Source organism: Camelus ferus, chromosome 9, assembly GCF_009834535.1.
Source record: "Camelus ferus isolate YT-003-E chromosome 9, BCGSAC_Cfer_1.0, whole genome shotgun sequence".
NCBI classification, from domain to species: Eukaryota; Metazoa; Chordata; class Mammalia; order Artiodactyla; family Camelidae; genus Camelus; species Camelus ferus.
The window spans coordinates 37,603,907-37,621,800 of NC_045704.1; the positions used below are offsets into that span (position 1 = coordinate 37,603,907).

A 17,894-nucleotide genomic window follows, 5' to 3' on the forward strand; every position below is an offset into this window, starting at 1 on the left:
TATTCCTTTGTGGCTTGGTGATGTCCACATCTTTATATTCCTTATAGTCAGTATTTTATTTTACAATGTGTATTTCAGTCCCAAGATAGTTAAATTAATTCCTTTTGTACTACATTTTATGAACACATTTTTTCCAATTGTCATTGGAGTCCCAACCATAAGCAATGTGTTTAGCCTTCTGCTCACCCAATCATATTCAGCCTGAAAAATAGACTTTCATCTGAAGAAATTCCCTGTGGAGTAGGAAACACAGCTGTTTCATCCTACTAGACAGCCTGCAGAGAGATACTATTTTCCTTGAGGGAAAGGACACTCAAGTTTTGAGAATCTAGGTACTGTACCATTGGGGGAAAAGCTGAAAAGAAAATAGACCATCTTTTTCAATTCTATTGTGCAGAATATAAAGAAACTCTTTGTTCAGATTTCATGTCCTCCTCCTCCTTTCTCAATCTTTAGTCTTTTAAAATTCTACCCTTAACTAAATGGGTAAGCTACAAAAAAGATTAAACTTAAAAATATACCAGGAATACAGAATGAAGAGAGGTGATTGATCTTTGAGAAGGTATCCAACAGTGCAATGAAATTCTCAAGCAGGTTCCTTTTTATTTCAAAATGGGTTTGATTCAGAGAGATTTTATAGCTGCTAAATCATGCAGTTGGCAGAGATTGTGCTTGCTTCTCACAGTTACTTTGAAAGATGTCAAATTTGGCAAAGGCAGTAAAAATACTGGGATTTACTGATTTTGCTTTTTTTTTCCCCTCCTCCTAGAGAATGCTCTAAAATTCAGCATGCTCAGAAGTAATACAGTACAACCAAAGTGTGCAGAATTGCAGATTTCACAGAAAGAGTGTGGCTTTCTCAGCCAGTGTGTTGCAACTATGTCTTTGGCAAAAGGATGGCAGCCTGTGCTAGCTGTTACAAAAGGCTCCTCTTTATCACCAGTGGACTTCATTTCAGTGTGTCATTGCTATTGGCATCTGAAAGCTGCTCACTTCCAGCATGGTAGTTGCTGAACAGCCTTGCTTTGTTCATTTCGAGAGAAGGAAGTCCGAAGCAGCACCTCTGGTCAGGTAGGGCATTTCTACACAAGACCACCACACTGTATTGGTACCAAATACTCGTCATGACAGTGGCTCTGGATTTAGAATGTTGTGGTTTGAATATTAGTTCCACCGGTAACTTGCATAACCTTTCCAAGCCCCAGCTTTACTATGTGTAAATGAAGGTAGCTTACTATTTCATTTGACTGCTAGGAGATTAAATGAGATGCAGAGTGCTTAAGACAGATATATAAGTGTCAATAAATACCATTATAACTATTATCATTATTGTGTTCAGTGAATGGGATTTATTATTATTATTAGATTATTATCTCCAATCCAGGAGAATAAACTATTATTCATAAAGCTCACATTTGTTTTCATAACACAAATGATGCAATTGTTACTTTATGCTTAGAATACAATACCTCACGTCTTATCTTGTCTGGAAGAAAGCAGTGCCTACTATGAGTTCCTAGATGCTATTCTGTTCCCGGTAAGATTCAGATTGATATCTCTCTTTGTATATTAAAAAATTAGCTTTTAAAGCTAATTTTGTTCCTAGAGCCAAGCTCATGGGCCCTTTAATAGATAAAACATGTATTAATATACAACAGTATATACATACAATTAAAGGATGCACCCAACTGGTGTGGTCTAGGTAATCTGCTAAGAAATTGCTTGTCCGTAGCAGAGAATACATAAATCCATTCCTAAAATCCATTGACATCTGCAGCTCAAGCAAGTTTGATTACAGGACAGGAAATCAGAGTAGTGCTGTAATTCTAAACACTTCAATTTCTGATATCCAGAGCTCTGTAAATGTATCTTTTGAAAAATGTGTCTCGCTATGTGCTAGTCAATGTGACAAACAATTTAAAAAATTTTATCCTTACAACAATCCTGTCATCCTCATTTCCAGAGGAAGATACTTTCTTATTTTAAAGAAAAGTTTTGTTAATGAGTGTGACCTTTGACTTTAACACTTTGAGATGCATTTATTGTCATTTATTCTTATTCAAATAGGAATAGCCTGTTATCAGTTACTGTAACCCCTAGAAACCTGCATAATGCCTGAAACGTACACATTCAATAAATATTGTAAGTGTATGTATAAATGCTAATATAGAGATTCTGAAGAACTATAATGTCTTCATTGTCTATATCTCTTTTAAAATCTATCCCTAACAATAATAAAGTATACAAGCCACTGGTTCCTTGGAAGAATGGTGAGGTTGGATGAAGGTGGAAACCAAGACTGTTCAAGCTTCAGGGATTATCCCAAACTGTGGCTAAGCCTCAGTTGTAGGACTAAATGGATTCAGGCAGAAATTAAACCATCAAGACAAGTAAGATGATGAAAGCATTTAACTAAATCTCCCAACTCTGCCAACTGGAATAAATATACATAGACTGTCAGTAGATAATTTAGGGGCAGATATCGTAGGCCACCTTCTCATTCTATTTTCTCCGTAGAAGTCCAGGGAATATATTTCAAAATGTATATTGCTTTGTCCCACATCCTCACTTGAAATGCATCCATGTCTTGTGGCATTTTTAATACAACACAAGCACTGCCATGACCTACCAGACCCTAGGTGATCTAGACCTTTTGCCTCCCAAACTATCCTCTCAGTCAGATACTCCAGTCACACTGCTCTTTGCATCTCAGGATCCTTTTCCTATTGTTCTCTTGCCTGGAAGTTCTCCCAGCTCATTTCATGTCTTCTGATCCTTCAGTTTAACTCAGATGTCACTCTCAGACCTTCTCAGACTATTGCATCTAAGCTGCCCTCCATCTCTAGACTCTATCACAGTGCTTTGATGATTTCAGCTAGTAAGTGCAATGAAGGGAATCACCTTAATTTATGACTAGGTTTCCTCCAAATGAATGAAGTCAACAAACCAGTTTTGCATGAGTGGAGGACTTTCCCCTCCCCGCCACCCCATATGTAAGACTCGTGAAAGCCTAGAATTTGATATGTGTACAACAAATACTTGTGATACATATTCCTGTCTGAAGAATACAATACTGAGTACTGGCCTAAAATATAGAAGACTTATGATTTTGGTGATCTGATAGTTCTTGAAATGACTGCGGACATTGTGCTACTTGACAGGGACAGGTATCACAGCACAGAAGGCTATGCGCCAGAACCTGGACAGAGGGGACCAGCAGCAAGTGAAACCTGTGTTGGGGTTGAGGGAAATCAGATCATATAACCTGCCTGGACAGCTGCCCTAGGAGAGGATAGTGATGGCTAATTTTACATTTTACTTGGCTGGACCATCATACCCAGATATTTGGTCAAACATTTTTCTGGATTTTTCTGTGAAGGTATTTTTAGATGAGATTAACGTTTATACTGGTGACCTTTGTGTAAAGCAGATTACCCTCCTAAATGTGGGTGGGCCTCATCCAATCAGTTGAAAGCCTGACTAGAACAAAAGGCTGACCTCCCCTGAATAAGAGGGAATTCTTCCGGCAGATAGCCTTTGGACTTGAATTGAAACATTGACTCTTCCCTGAGTCTCCAGCCTCTTGGCCTACGCTTCGGATTTTAGACTTGCGAGTCTCCATAATCATGTGGGTCAATTCCTTAAAATAAATCTCTCTCTATACACAACCTATTGGTTCTGTTTCTCTAGAGAACCCTGAAAAATACAACGATACTGGGGTGAAGCATCCAAAAGGCTCTGAAAAGGTTAGAGATAATTGCAATAATCAGGCAGAAGGTTTATCACAGTTGATGAGACATTGGCTAGGATGGTTCTCTTTTGAAGTCCAATAGGATAGTAGTCATACCTGGGAGTCTGTCCAAATGAAGTGGCATTTCCCTTAGTGGCTTGGGAGTGTGCAAAAAAAAAAAAAAAAAAAAAAGCTTCTATTTAGGGAATGGGCAGAGACAGTAAGCGGCAAGCCATCAGCTAGAGTTGAGATGAAGCCGCAGATGCACTGTGCAACTTTTTGAAAAAAAGATGAAATAGAAATCTGTAGTAGCAAAGATAAGTCTATCATCAGGGACTATCTCTCATGCTTTATATGCATCATCTTATTTAACGCCCTCAAGCAAGCCTTCAAGGTAGATGAGAATATTCCTATATTACAAATGAGAAAACTGAGACTCAGCAGAGTGAATTTATCTTGCCAAATTCCCATAGCTAGTAGGTGCCAGTGACAGGACTCACACCCAAGCATGCTGCTTCTAGCGTCTGTCTTGGCCTGCTGCGGTGTTTCCTTTAGCCCTTTGGCTCTGAAAGATACTTGAGGGTAGGGGTTGTTAGAACTTCAGAACTTAGAAGGTCATACTGAGTGACCGAATTCCTGGACTAAAACAAAACTAGGTTTCGTATTTTTAGTGCCTTCATTATTGAAATGATCAGTATTATCCAGCAGATATAGCATCTAGAACAATTTTTCATAATTGAAATATCTGCGTGAAATTTCATGCTCTGTATTTCAGAGCAGTATATCCATTCCCTTCCACTGCCCTCTGGAAGATCTGGACTTGATTTTGGACTTGGTCGGGGGTCATTGTGGGAAAAGTGGACACAAGAAGGGAAAAATGATACACATCATGTCTCTCCAGGTATTGAATATACCTGAGTATAAGAAAATGTCTTCTTTTAAGAGGCTGTGCATTCATATGAATCACCTCTCCCCATCTGCTCTAATTAGACATCCACTCCATTTCTTTATTGTAAAAAAGTTCAGAAGAAATATGGACTGACATGTGCAGACTGTCTCTCTCAATTTCTAGTACCTTTATCTCCATCCTGTGTGGCCTATACCTTTGTCACTTTGTCACCTGCATGATTAGTAAGAAGTACAAGAAACTTTTTCAACTTGGTATTTACCTCAGCTAGGTTGTAAGCAGAAGAACAAAATAATCAGGTAGAAAAGTGTTTTTTAAATCTTATGTTTCAGAAATAATACCTATCACAATAATAGCAATCTGAATGCATACCTACCATAAACTAGGCGTTGTCCTGGCAAAATTAAATATGTTTTCACACCTAATTCTCGTAAGTCATGTTTCCTCATTTACTTATTCATAAATTGAGATTTGGAGAAGTTAAGATGTTACCAAGGTCACAGGCTAGGAGAGGGATCTAGCCAGGATTCAAACTCAAGCTTGTCTGTTCCTCAAGTTCATGCTTTTTTCACTGTGAATATACATCTAACTTCCTGAAATGTCTACAAAGACTTGTGCTGCCCAGTGAGCCATGAGACAAGGGGAAACCCCATGCCATCTCTTAGAACAGCAGATCCTTAAGTAACACGCAGTGAGAGAATCTGGGTATGAGAGATTCCAGCTGGGAGTGTGGCCAACCAGATGAGCTGAAGCCTCAGGGAGGCTGCATGCGAATTTGGACATTTTCTCATATTTTAACAAGAAGCAGCAAATTTTCACACAAAGAGAAATACCATTTGACACACGCAAGAAGCCTGTTGTGGGGTCAGAAATTCTTCCCTGGGCATTTCAGGCATCTGTTTCCCAGCATCCCCTGGAGGTCAAAGACCATTTTCCCTTCTGGTTCCTGAATCTGCAAGACTGTCTCAGAACTGCATCTAGCCGGCACCTCTTTCCAAATGGAACATCAAACATATTTTCTGTCTTGTTGTCTCCTCATGCAGTCAGTTTCCTTCTGTTGCTAGCTTGAAGGGTTATCTGTTTTTAGTCACAGCACAAGGGCGATGTTTTTCAGCCTTATCATGGAGTTGTGTTCCTTGTTCTCTCTTTCATCCAACAAGTCTGTCTAATAGAATTATAAGGCACAAACCAGTCTTGCCACCCTGATGCTGTATTTCATGGTACATGAGACTGCGTGATGACTAGACTATCCTACCGACCCGAAGACGCGATGCTTCTGTGACTAGGCTTGATTTGTGTGGAAAAAAGCATTGGAATAACTACTTGATTCCTGTTTTATCTGACTTCCTTTCTCTCAAGATTTCTTAACCTTGGCACTGTTGACATCTTGGGCTGGAAAATTCCTTGTTGTGAAGGGCTGTCCTGTGCACTATAACGTGTTCAACAGCATCCCTGGCCTCTAACAATCACTAGATGCTAGTGGCACCTCCCCCTCCCACTGTGATAACCGAAAATGTGTCCACACATTGTCAGGTGTTTCCTGGAAGGTAAAATAGCCCCTGGTTGAAATCACTGTTCTCTCTTTTTGCTCCCTTTCTCACACACACCACACACACACACACACTCCACCGCTTTGAAGGGACAGGTTTCTTACTAAAATTACCAGTTGTATGCATGATACTTAACATGGTGTTGTGCATTTGACTATGGAAGAAATTCTTCTGTGTCTAAAAACACATGGCTAGCTGTTTCTTAAAAGATAAAACTTGGGGTTGTGTGAATTCTTAGGCTTGTGCAAAAGCATGAAACTATCTGGACTTGAACCAGCCCCAAAGGCTGACACACCTGCCCTGGAACGTGCAGATGGAAAGCCAGGGGGTGGGGGGAGGAGGGACGGGACCTTGGGAATCATTTCAGCTTCACAAAAATGAAAGCTTAGGAATAAATTGCTTTCAGCTCCCGAACAATTCCGGCTTCTGGATTTCAATTCAAGGCAGTAATGAATGCTGCTTTCAGTTGCACCCCACTCCACATAATGGCACAGGGTCAGAACACTAGCTGGGAGGTCCAAGGTTCAGAAAGGCAGTTTATGGATTAGTTGTACTGACGCCAAACAAGGAGAAGGGTCCGGCTTCCCCTGGAGTCTGGTGTGAATGACAACCCTCTTCCTTCTCTGGATGGCTTTTGTTTTTAATACATTAATGCAAATTATCTGTTTCAGAATGCATGGCTTTCCCAGAAGTTGCAGAATTTCAGGCCCATTATGTATTCCATCCTGTATACTAACCTGCTAAACTCCAGGAAGTGGTCCTCAAGGCTTGAGTGTGAAAAAAAATTCTGATTCTTGGATTCAAGTGGCTTGTATATCATTTTACAAGACAAAAACCTGATTTATTATATCCTCTGAAGATTCCCTTCATTTTCACCGAGAAGTCAATTTCTCCCTCCTCGGAGTTATTTTGTACTGAATAACAGTTCCGTTTTGCACTTTTCCCACTCTGTCACATATTTGTTTACCTGTCTAGTCTCTGTGAAGGCTAGAATGATGATGGATTCAAATTTACATTCTCAGTGTCTTGCAAAGGTCTTGGCATGGGGTTAGTGGGCTTCTCTGCTGCATTTGATGGTAGAGAACAACAAAGACTTTCTGACACTCTTTACTCCTTGGAGTCAGTGTCACTCCTGCTTTCCTCTCTGACCTTACTTTTCTTTTTTCTTTGTTTCCTTTGTCATTCCTACCATTATAAGACTCTTAAGTATTGGAGTTCTGTAGAGATTTATCTTTGATTCTCCATTTTACATAATTTCTCCAAATGATCTAATCTGTTTTCATTGGTTTAACTGTAGTAACTGTTGATTCTCAAATCTACCACCATCTGTCTTAACTTCTTTCCCAAGATTTAGGCTTGTGAGCATTTTGCTGGATATGTCCACCTAGCACCGCAAAGAACTTTCAATTCAAAACATGCAAAACTTGGTGGATATTACTTTTCCTTCAACCACAGATTTTCTTTTTCTAAATCTCAGTTAATAGCCCTACCATCTTCCTAACCATTCCAGAAACATGAGGGTCATCATTAATTCTTCCTTCTCTCTCCTGTTCCCCAATTCTATATTGGATTTTCCACCAAATTCTGCTGCTTTTACCCCATAAAATTTTTGTGTGTTGTTGTTTTGTCTTTTGTTAAGTCTATCCTTCCTTCTCTATTTATATCATTATTTTTCTAGTAAATGTCTTCGTCCTCTTTCAGTAGTCTCTTACCATCTCCCTGACTCCAGTTCTTGACTATCTTAAATTTAGCCTTCTCACTGCAGCCAGAATAAGTTACCTAAAAAGTAAGTCCAACCTATGATTACCAGTGGGGAGGGATAAATTGGGAGTTCGAGATTTGTAGATACTAACTACTATATATAAAATAGATAAACAACAAGGTCCTACTGTATAGCACAGGGAATTATGTTCAATACCTTGTAATAGCCTATAATGAAAAATAATATGAAAGGAATATATATATACACACACACATACACATACACACAACTGAATCACTGTGCTGTACACCAGAAATTAACACAATACTGTAAACCAACTATACTTCAGTTAAAAAAAAAAGAAGTCCAACTATGATGCATTCCTCCCCACTCTAAAAACCACTTTTCTATGGAATAAAAGCCCAGTGCTCTTAACATGGCATAACTTGGCCCCATTCTACTTCTCTAGCCTCACTTGTTATGACTTGTTATATTGCTGTGTAACAAAGTACCTGTAACTTAGCAGCATAGAATAGCCCCCTTATTATGCTTGCAGATTCTGTGGGTCAGGAATTCAGTAGGACCCAGCAGGATGGCTTTTCTCTGATCCACATTCTGGGGATTCAGTTGGGAAGATTTAATGGCTGAGATGGCTAGAGGGCTGGTGTCTAGAATCATGTGAAGACTCATCTCATATTTGTGCTAGAATGACTCAAAAGCTAGGACCAGCAACCAGAGTGCCTACATGTGGTTTGGTTGGTTTATGACATGGAGGCCTTGTGGATTGGAGCTTCTTAGAGTATTGTTCCGGGCTCTCAGTATGAATGTTCCACTGAACAAGTTGGAAGCTGCAAGACCTTTTATGACCCAGCCTTGTGCATCACAGAGGATCACCTTAGCAGCCTCTCTTTGTGAAAGCAGTCACAAGATATGATAAAATAAAGAATCTGTCTGGTGTTTGTCCCTGGTTCCTGGCACAGAGCTTCAAAAATCCTTGGAATTTTCTGAGCCATCAATGTGTTTTGTTATTCATATTGACCCTTCTTCAATCATATCTGAGTTTATGCAGTGAGGTAACTCATAGTGGGGCCCCTAGATTGCTTTCGCATGGGGTTAACTGACAGAAAAGCCAACTCTGTGATGAGAGGGTTGGAAATTTCAGTCTCACCCCCTGACCTCCACGGAGGGGAGAGGAGTTAGAGAACTTCTTGGTTGGTGTTCATACTGATGTACCGAGAGGGTGACATACTCTGACTTCATGGTGCCAGAAGCTCCTATGCTTGGGACTGGCTGTTCATTTGTATCTTTTATAATAAAATTATAATTTAAATGTGGCACCTTCTTGAGTTTTGTGAGTTGTTCTAGCAAATTATTGCAACTGCAGGGGTCAGGGGAACCCCTGAATTTGTCACTAAGCCTATTGGTCAAAAGTGTGGCTGTCCCTAGGACATGTTGCTGGAGTCCAAAGTGGGGACTGTCTCACGGCCCTGAGCCTCTTAACCTGTGGGGTCTGTGCTAAATCTGGCTAGTTAGTATCAGAATTTAATTGAATTGTAGGACACCTAGTTGGTTTCTAGAAAATTAATGCTGAAAAGTATAACCCTACCAAGATTCAAGGTAGGGGTCATAGACTCCCACCTTTTAACAAGATAATACTCCTCTTATGTTTTTGCAGCTCTACTGAGGTATAATTGACAAACTGTTACAATCTATGAAGTGAACAATGCAATAATTTCATATACTGTACGTATATTGTGAAACAATTCCTACCATCAGGTCAGTTGACATATCCATCACCTCACATGTTTATCCACTTCTTTTTCCCCCGTGGGAACACTGAAGTTCCACTCTCTCAGTAAATTTCAATTGTACAATCCTGTATTATCAACTGTAATCAAAATGTTATACATTAGGTCCTCAGACCTTATTCATTGTATAACTGAAAGTTTGTAACCTTTTACCAGAATCTCCCTCTTTCCTCTATTCCGTATCTCTGGGCAACCACCATTCCACTCTTGTTTCTGTGAGTTCAATTTTTTTTCCCCCAGATTCTACACATAAGTGATACTATGCAGTGTTTGTTTTTGTTTGGATTCTTTCACTTAGCATAATGACCTTCAGATTCATCGATGTTGTTGCAAATGGCAGGATTTCCTTCTTTTTCAAGGCTGAATAATATTCATGTGTATGTGTATGTCTGTATGTGTATCAATTACATTTTCTTTATCCACTCATCTACTGACAACTTGTGTTGTTTGCATGCCTTGGCTGTTGTGAATAATGCTCCATAAACACTGGAGAACAGCTATCTCTTCAAGACAGTAATTTTGTTTCTTTTGGATATATACATCAGAGAGTGGGATTGCTAGATCACATGGTAGTTCTTTTTAACTTGAGGAACCTCCATACTGCTCTCCATAGTGGCTACACAAGTTTACACTTCCACAAAGAGTGTACAAGATTTCCCTTTTCTCTGCATTCTTAATCATCATTCACCTCTTGTGTTTTTAACGATAGCCATCCTAACAGATATGAGGTGATACCGTTTTTTGTGGTTGATTTGCATTTCCTTGATATTAGTGATGTTGAGATCATTTTTGTACTTGCTGGTCATTTTTAATGTCTTCTTTGGAAAAATGTCTATTCAGATCCTTTGCCCATTTTAAAGTTAGGTTATTTGTTTTTTCCTTGCTATTAAGTTGTATGAATTCCAGGTATATTTTGGATATTAACTTCTTATCATTTATGTGGTTTGCAAATTTTTTATCTCATTTCATAGGTTGCTTTTTCATTTTGTTGATAATTTCCTTTGCTGTGCAGAAGCTTTCTGGTTGATACAGTCTCACTTGTTTATTTTTGCTTTTGTTGCCTTTGCTTTTAATGTCAAATCAAAATCATTGCTAAGACCAATGTCCAGGAACTTATCCATATGTTTTTTTCTAGGAGTTTTATGCTTTTGGGACTTATGTTCAAGTCTTTAATCATTTTGAGTTGATTTCTTTGTCTGGTGTAAGATGGTAGTCCAGTTTCATTCTTTGGTATGTGATTATTTAGTTTTCTCAACACTGATTATTGAAGAAGACTGTCCTTTCCCCATTGTATATTCTTGGCTCCTTTTTTGTAGATAAATTGACCATAGGTGTGTGGTTCATTTCTGGGCCCTCTGTTCTGTTCTGTTGATCTATGTGTCTGTTTTTATGTGAATACCATACTGTTTTGATTACTAGTGCTCTGTAATACAGTTTGAAATCACAAAGCATGATGACCCCAGCTTTTTTCTTCTTTCTCAGGAGTTGCTTTGGCTATTTGGAGTCTTTTGTGATTCCATACAAATTTTAAGAATGTTAGTTCTATTTCTGTGAAAAATGCCATTGGGATTTTGTTAGGAATTTCATCCAACTTGTAGATTGCATTGGGTAGTATGGACATTTTAACATTAATTCTTCCAATCCATGAGCATGTAATATCTTTATATTTTTGTGTCTGTTTCAATTTCTTTCATCAATGTCTTAAAGTTTTCAGTGTAAAAACCTTTCACCTCCTTGGTTAAATTTACTCCTAAGTATGTTATTCTTTTTGTTGGGATTATAAATGGGATTTGTTTCTGAGCTATCTATAGAATATCTTTTCTGTCTTATTTACCTGCTTAATGGATAACAAGGACTGTGTCATTCCTCTTTATACTCCCAATAAAATGTAATAAAAGGTGAAAGTCAGTCATAATTTTGTTTCTTTGTGGTTGGATATTTTGGGCTTTGCGATTCAAATCTGATGTATTATGTTGCAAATATCTCTAAAACATGTTTGTTCAGAGATCATAACTATATAGTATGCAAGTAACTACTGTCCCCTCCTTTGTCCGTGTAGGGATTGTTAACTAGTCAGAACACTCTACCCACATAGGTCCTAGCTTGATTTCAGAATATTTTCCAACACAAACTTCAAAAAGATTTTTCCAATTTCTTCCCTCTTCTCAATCAGAAAACACTTTAATTTTTCTTGATGATTTGATTTTTATAGAAATTAATATATTGCTCTTAAATGTGGTACTGGAGAAAGTAGAGTTGGTAGTCAAAACAAAGAAGGAAACCATAACTGAATGGATACTCATTACATGCTACACCATTTGCCTCCATCACCTTCTTTAATTCTGTCGCCAGTTATTTAATGTCAGATTTGTCCCAATTATACAAATGAACCAACTGGAATTCAGAGGGTTAAAATCATTTGCCCAGGTCACACAGGTGGCAACTGTGTGATATGATACAACCAGGATTTAAACACAAGCAAATCTATTTCAAGAGTTCCTCCATTTGTCTTCCTTTGGAACATCACCCTTCTCAATTACTGTGCCTCTCTCCCCTGCCTCTCTCATGACTGCTGGACACTGGTGCCTTCCTCAGGGTGCATTAATGACAGTGAGGTTATTAAGAAGCATGTGGTTTCTTTTCTACCCATCTACTTCCTCCTCTGCCTTAGTCCAGATAAGGATTAATTTTCTAATTTTCTCAGTGGCAACAATAGAAGTAAGTGGAAGTAAGCTTTAATGCCATCCCCTATCCTTTTCCTCTCCAGATCTCAGTAAGTTAAGAGATACAGGAATTTAATGGTTATTTTCTCATCCCTTCAGGTGATGGCTAGCGAGGACCTGTCCTGTTAGTAGCAGCATGGACCAATGAATCGGGCTCTGTTGCTTCTGGAGAAAGAGAGAGAAGGGCGTTGGGCTTTTCCTTCATGAAATTCACTGATTGTTTTCTTGACTCTTGTGGGAGGGACCAGGAAGCTAAGACTAGGTTTCCTTACTATATTAAATATAATTAGAGGTTTAGGAGCTGCACCACTGAGGCACAAATCCTTTTAAAAAATATATTTAAATAAATATGTATTTATGTATTTTATATCAGCTAAACAAACCCCTCCCATTTCAAAAACAGTATTGTCACCTCAGCTCAAATTGCTCTATTACAGTCAGTGACACAAAGCCGCTTTATATCCAAGGCTTGTGGGTTTCAATTACTTAAGGAGACAAACCTGGTAATTGAAAATAGAATTTCTCACTTCAAAGTGGCATTCACTAAGAATTTCATCCCGTGGGGCATAGTCCAGAAGAATCTTACCAATATACTTTCTCCAAAATATGGGGCACACACATACTCAGTGTATGTGCGTGTGTGCCTCTGTGTATGTTTAGCTACTTAAATATTAAAAGTGGAGACACTGTGCATTTAGACACTCTATTCTGTGATCATAGGCCATCTTATTCAAATGTCTATCACAGCACTTAACTGATTGAATTGTTACTCTGTGTATCAACTCATTTTCTAGATCTTAAGGTTTTAGAGCATTTTCGTGGTATTAGTAACAACAATAAGAGAACTTACTGAGAAAGGACCATGTGCCAAGTACTGCCCTGTCTATACCCATTCACTTATTTTGTCCTTATGACTGACCCTGTGGATTAGGTAATTTAATGTCCCAGCAGTTGAGGAAATTGTAAGGATAGTGGTAATTCTGATGGACAGAAACTGGGATGGGCACAGGGGAGTATGTCTGTAGGAAACTGATCACCCTCTAGTTAAAAACACTCAGAACTGATTAGCTGTATACATAAGCCAAGAGCTCAGGTGGCCCTGGTCTAGAACCTAGAGGTGTACGTAAAGAAGTAGAGTGTATGCCTGAAAGACTATGGTCATTAGAGTCAGGCAACTCTGGTTTTAAGTTTTCTTTCAAAGGCTAGAAATAATACCAATGTGTAAAAGAGGCAAATGTTAGAAGTAACTTGTAGAATTATTGCAAGAATTAGGATGTCTGCCATTGTAGCTGATATCAATTATTAGTGGGACAAGAATTTTAAAAATTTGTTTCTAGGAATGAAGATGTAAGGGAACATAGGGCCAAGGGCTCAGTCATGTTCAGGGCTCTTCATGCGTGGGATAGTAGGAAGAAGAAGAGGAGATGGAGATGAGGACAAAAGAGCACTTAAAGAGGCAGAAAGAAAAGCAGATCAGGAATTTGTTATGGAAGCCTGTGGTTTGGTCTTGGTTTTCAAGGTTGAGGAAGATGTTAAGAATGAAGTCACAATACTACTCAGCCATAAAAAAGAATAAAATAATATCATTTGCAGCAATATGGATGGACCTGGAGATTGTCGTTCTAAGTGAAGTAAGCTAGAAAAAGGAAGAAAAATGCCGTATGATATCGCTTATATGTGGGATCTAAAAAAAAGAGGACACAAATGAACTTATCTACAAACAGAAATAGACTCCCAGACAGAGAACAGACTTGTGGTTACCAGGGGGTAAAGGGAGTGGGAAGGGATAAACTGGGAATTTGAAAGTTGCACCTCTTGGGGAGTGATGGAAATGTTAGCTATCTTGATTGTGGTAGTGGTTTCGTTGGTGTACACATCTATCAAAATCCATCAAATTGTACATCTGAAATGTGTAGTTTACCATACAGGAACCATACCACAATAAAGATATTAAAAAAAAAAAGAATGAAGTGAACTCTGATCATTCTGATACAATTGAGACCACAAACACAAACTCAGAAAAATGAATTCTGATTTTCCCACAGACCCAATAAAGTAAGAGACCAGGATCCCTAGGAGCCAGAACTCAGCAGCGGTAACTAAAGTGTGAAGTTACATAGAGAGTAAATGGCAGAGATAGAATTGGGGTCCAGGTTTGGTCTGGATTCATGTCCACAAGAACTGGGACTTCTACAGCAAGAACACTATACTGAGAGATGAGAAAGTGATCTTTCCCTTTTCTTTAGAAGTCATGCCTAGTGACTGAGATCAGCAGCTATTGCGGAACTAACGTTTTGGTAAACCCCTCGTTAGATTCTTCTGCATCTTTAAAAAGGCATAGATTAAACAGGGAAGAGATACTACAGATCAGTAAATGTACATGTTTTATAATTCCTGGGTCCTGCTCTGCTGCAGTGTTCAGTGAATGCAAGTGCAGTGGATACCTGGTCACAGATCATATTTACGTAACCATAATGCAGGGAGTTAAGAAAGCACCATATTTTGTGTACCTTTTAGAATTACATGAAAATGAATGTGCTTTTTCTTTTTTTCCTCAACACTGGTTATGTAAAGCAAATATTTATGATAATTTTTAAAACCTTGTTTCATTGCAAAAATAAAGAATTTTCTAAGACAAAGGAGACAAATGGCTAATTTAAGACCATTGAATGATTAAAATGTATGCACATGAGATCAGAAAGCATGGTTAAATTGCACACAGCAATCACAATAAAAGGAGAATTTTATTGCCAAATAATTAGATCTCTCTTTAAAGTGTACCTTTTTCTATACAAGCAATTTCAAAGTCTTACTGAACCTTTACTTTTTCTCAGAAAAATATTTGCCAGATTAAGTCTTTATCCTCATCACGTGGCGTTTTCATAATTGTTTGGCTATCTTTGTTTATAAAAATGTCCAGTAGAGGCCATGGCTGAGTTGGCAGATCTACCTATTATTTAAATGAGGTGGGCAGGGAGGTGAAAAAGTGGTCATGAACTTCTGCAGCTCACTGAATAATAGTCAGAGTTAACATTTATTGAGCACATACTAGATGTCAAGGAGTATGTTAATTTTTTTAAATGGATTGTCTACTTCAATTAACTCTATGAATTCAATATGAGAAAACTGATATGTAGAGAGATTAATATAATTTCCCAGAATTGAATAATTAGGAAGTGGGTAGGCTAAGATTCAAAGCAGCTAGAGTCTGTACTTCCAACCAATGGTTACAGTCTTCATTTTCTTATCAGGCTGAAGGCAAATTGTTAGCCCAGGCCTTCACACCCACTGGTTGCTAGACTAATGAGAACTTAACATTGAAAAAAACGTGATACCTCTTAAATGTACGTCTATGACATTCTCCCTGATAGATTTGGATTTTCTAATAGTGAAAGATATTTTTTTAATGAGCTTATGTTATCAGTAACTGACAGCTTTGTCACAAGATTTTTATTATTGTTAACCATAATAGCAACAACAACAGTAAAGAAGGTAATAGCACCTAATATGTATTGAGCATTTGCATATGCCAAGAGTGGTATTCCAAGAATATCTGTGGTTTTTGCTTTTTCTTTGGACATTTGCTACTCCAACCAGTCCAAGTGTTTAAAATGCCTCTCTCTTTTCTCTCCTAATCACACCACCTTGGCCAAAGGGACAATACATGACCTACACTCAACTAATCAATATTTCTCTTCTAGGAATTTGAATCTTGAACATAAAGACAGAAGGTAATTGGAATTGTGTCATTCAAAATAACCCCAGAGATGACCCATGAGTTTCCATGTCTGAGACACCCAGAACTATTCTATTTCTGATTTTCCTGTGACCAGTAAGTTTGTGATTGTTTTATTTTGTACTGTTTTGTTGCTAGCACAATGTAATAGTTAAACTTATATGGTTGCCAGTAAAAAACTTTAATTTTGGCTCAGTGCTTGTGGTTGGGATTATGATCTCAGGATTCAAAAGACAGAAACTCAGAAAAGTTAAATGAAAAGATAGACCTAGACATATGAGATTCTAATGCCAAAATTCTTACCCAATGTCCAGAACAGTGAAAGCTTTGTGATTTTAATCCACTTAGCAAGCTAACAAGTTAGTCTGCTACCATACCGTGGAAACTGGCTGAAGACACGAGACTCTTGGCTCAGAGACAAAGGATGTTACTGCTCACAGCAAAAGCAGTAACCAGAGCTACATGATCATTTGTGCTGGTTACTCCACTTACTCCCCTCACCAAGTCTAAGGGGTGCATTACAGAAGAGAAAATCTGGATTAAAGGATTCACCACTTTCATAGTACATGAAAGCAAGTCTGCTTTTTGTTAGGGGAGAAGAAGGGTAGAGACATTACCTCATTCCTCAAGGTTGCTTTCTGCTAATACAGTCCTGAAAAATGGTTCATGTAAAGAAACTCAAGGTCTTGCATTCTTGGTGTACCCAGCAAGAATGTGCAGGGATGCTCGAGGTCCATGGCAGATGGCCTCTTTTTTTTTTTTTAAGCTTATATATATTTTTATTGAAGTATAGTCAGTTTACAATGTTGTGTCCATTTCTGGTGTACAGCATGATGCTTCAGTCACACATGAACATATATATAATTGTTTTCATATTCTTTTTCATCATAAGTCACTATAAGATATTGAATATAGTTCTCTGTGCTATATAGTATGAACTTTTTTTTATATTTATTTTATATATGTTAGTATCTGCAAATCTTGAACTCCCAGTTTGTCCCCCGCTTTTCCCCCTGGTAACCATAAATTTGTTTCCTATGTCTGTGAGACTGTTTCTGTTTTGTAAATAAGTTCATCTTTTTTCGTTTAGATTCCACATACAAGTGATATAATATGGTATCATATATTTCTTTCTCTTTCTGGCTTACTTCACTTAGAATGACAATCTCCAGGTCCCAGATGGCCTCTTTCAACACTTCCTGTGCTCTATTGCTTTTCAGACTTTGAGGTGGCCATATTAGTGTTCCAATAAATTATAAAATAAATCTTCCATTCCTCCTTCTTCCTGTGCCCCACTCTCATTTTTCCGTTAGAGAGTAAAGGGAAAGTCTCAGTTAGTAGAGGCAACAGCTCTGCTTAGAAATATTTCAGGACCTTTTCAGGTCACTCAATAGGCATAAATTTGGTGAATAGTGCAGGGAACACAAGAGAAAGACTGTAATCATATTTGGATTAATATGCTTGTGTTTGGTTGCCTTGGACAGAAAGGACACGGGAATCTAAATCAATGTAATGTGTGCATATACATAGCTGTCCACACACTGAAAAATAAAAGCATAATTAGTATCAATGGGTATTTCAGTAACAGTATTTACTGAGCATCTGCTTTAGTCCAGATACCTCATTGGATGCTATGAATGTAGGAGTGAACTGAATAATTTGGCTCCTGTGCTCAGGGGACTTGCCATCTAGTGGAGGTAAATTCATATCTTTGGGACACTTAAGTAATGTTTGTGCA

The 17,894-nt window shown here is 38.2% G+C and overlaps 1 long non-coding RNA gene across 1 annotated transcript in view; it reads left to right on the plus strand.

Annotated features, from left to right (window-relative positions):
- LOC116665766 overlaps nucleotides 1-17,894 on the plus strand; it is a 151,587-nt gene that overhangs the window by 82,012 nt on the left and 51,681 nt on the right. The window contains exon 2 of the long non-coding RNA XR_004322432.1: nucleotides 16,122-16,252. This is a non-coding gene — a long non-coding RNA (uncharacterized LOC116665766). The remainder of the gene's footprint in view (nucleotides 1-16,121; nucleotides 16,253-17,894) is intronic.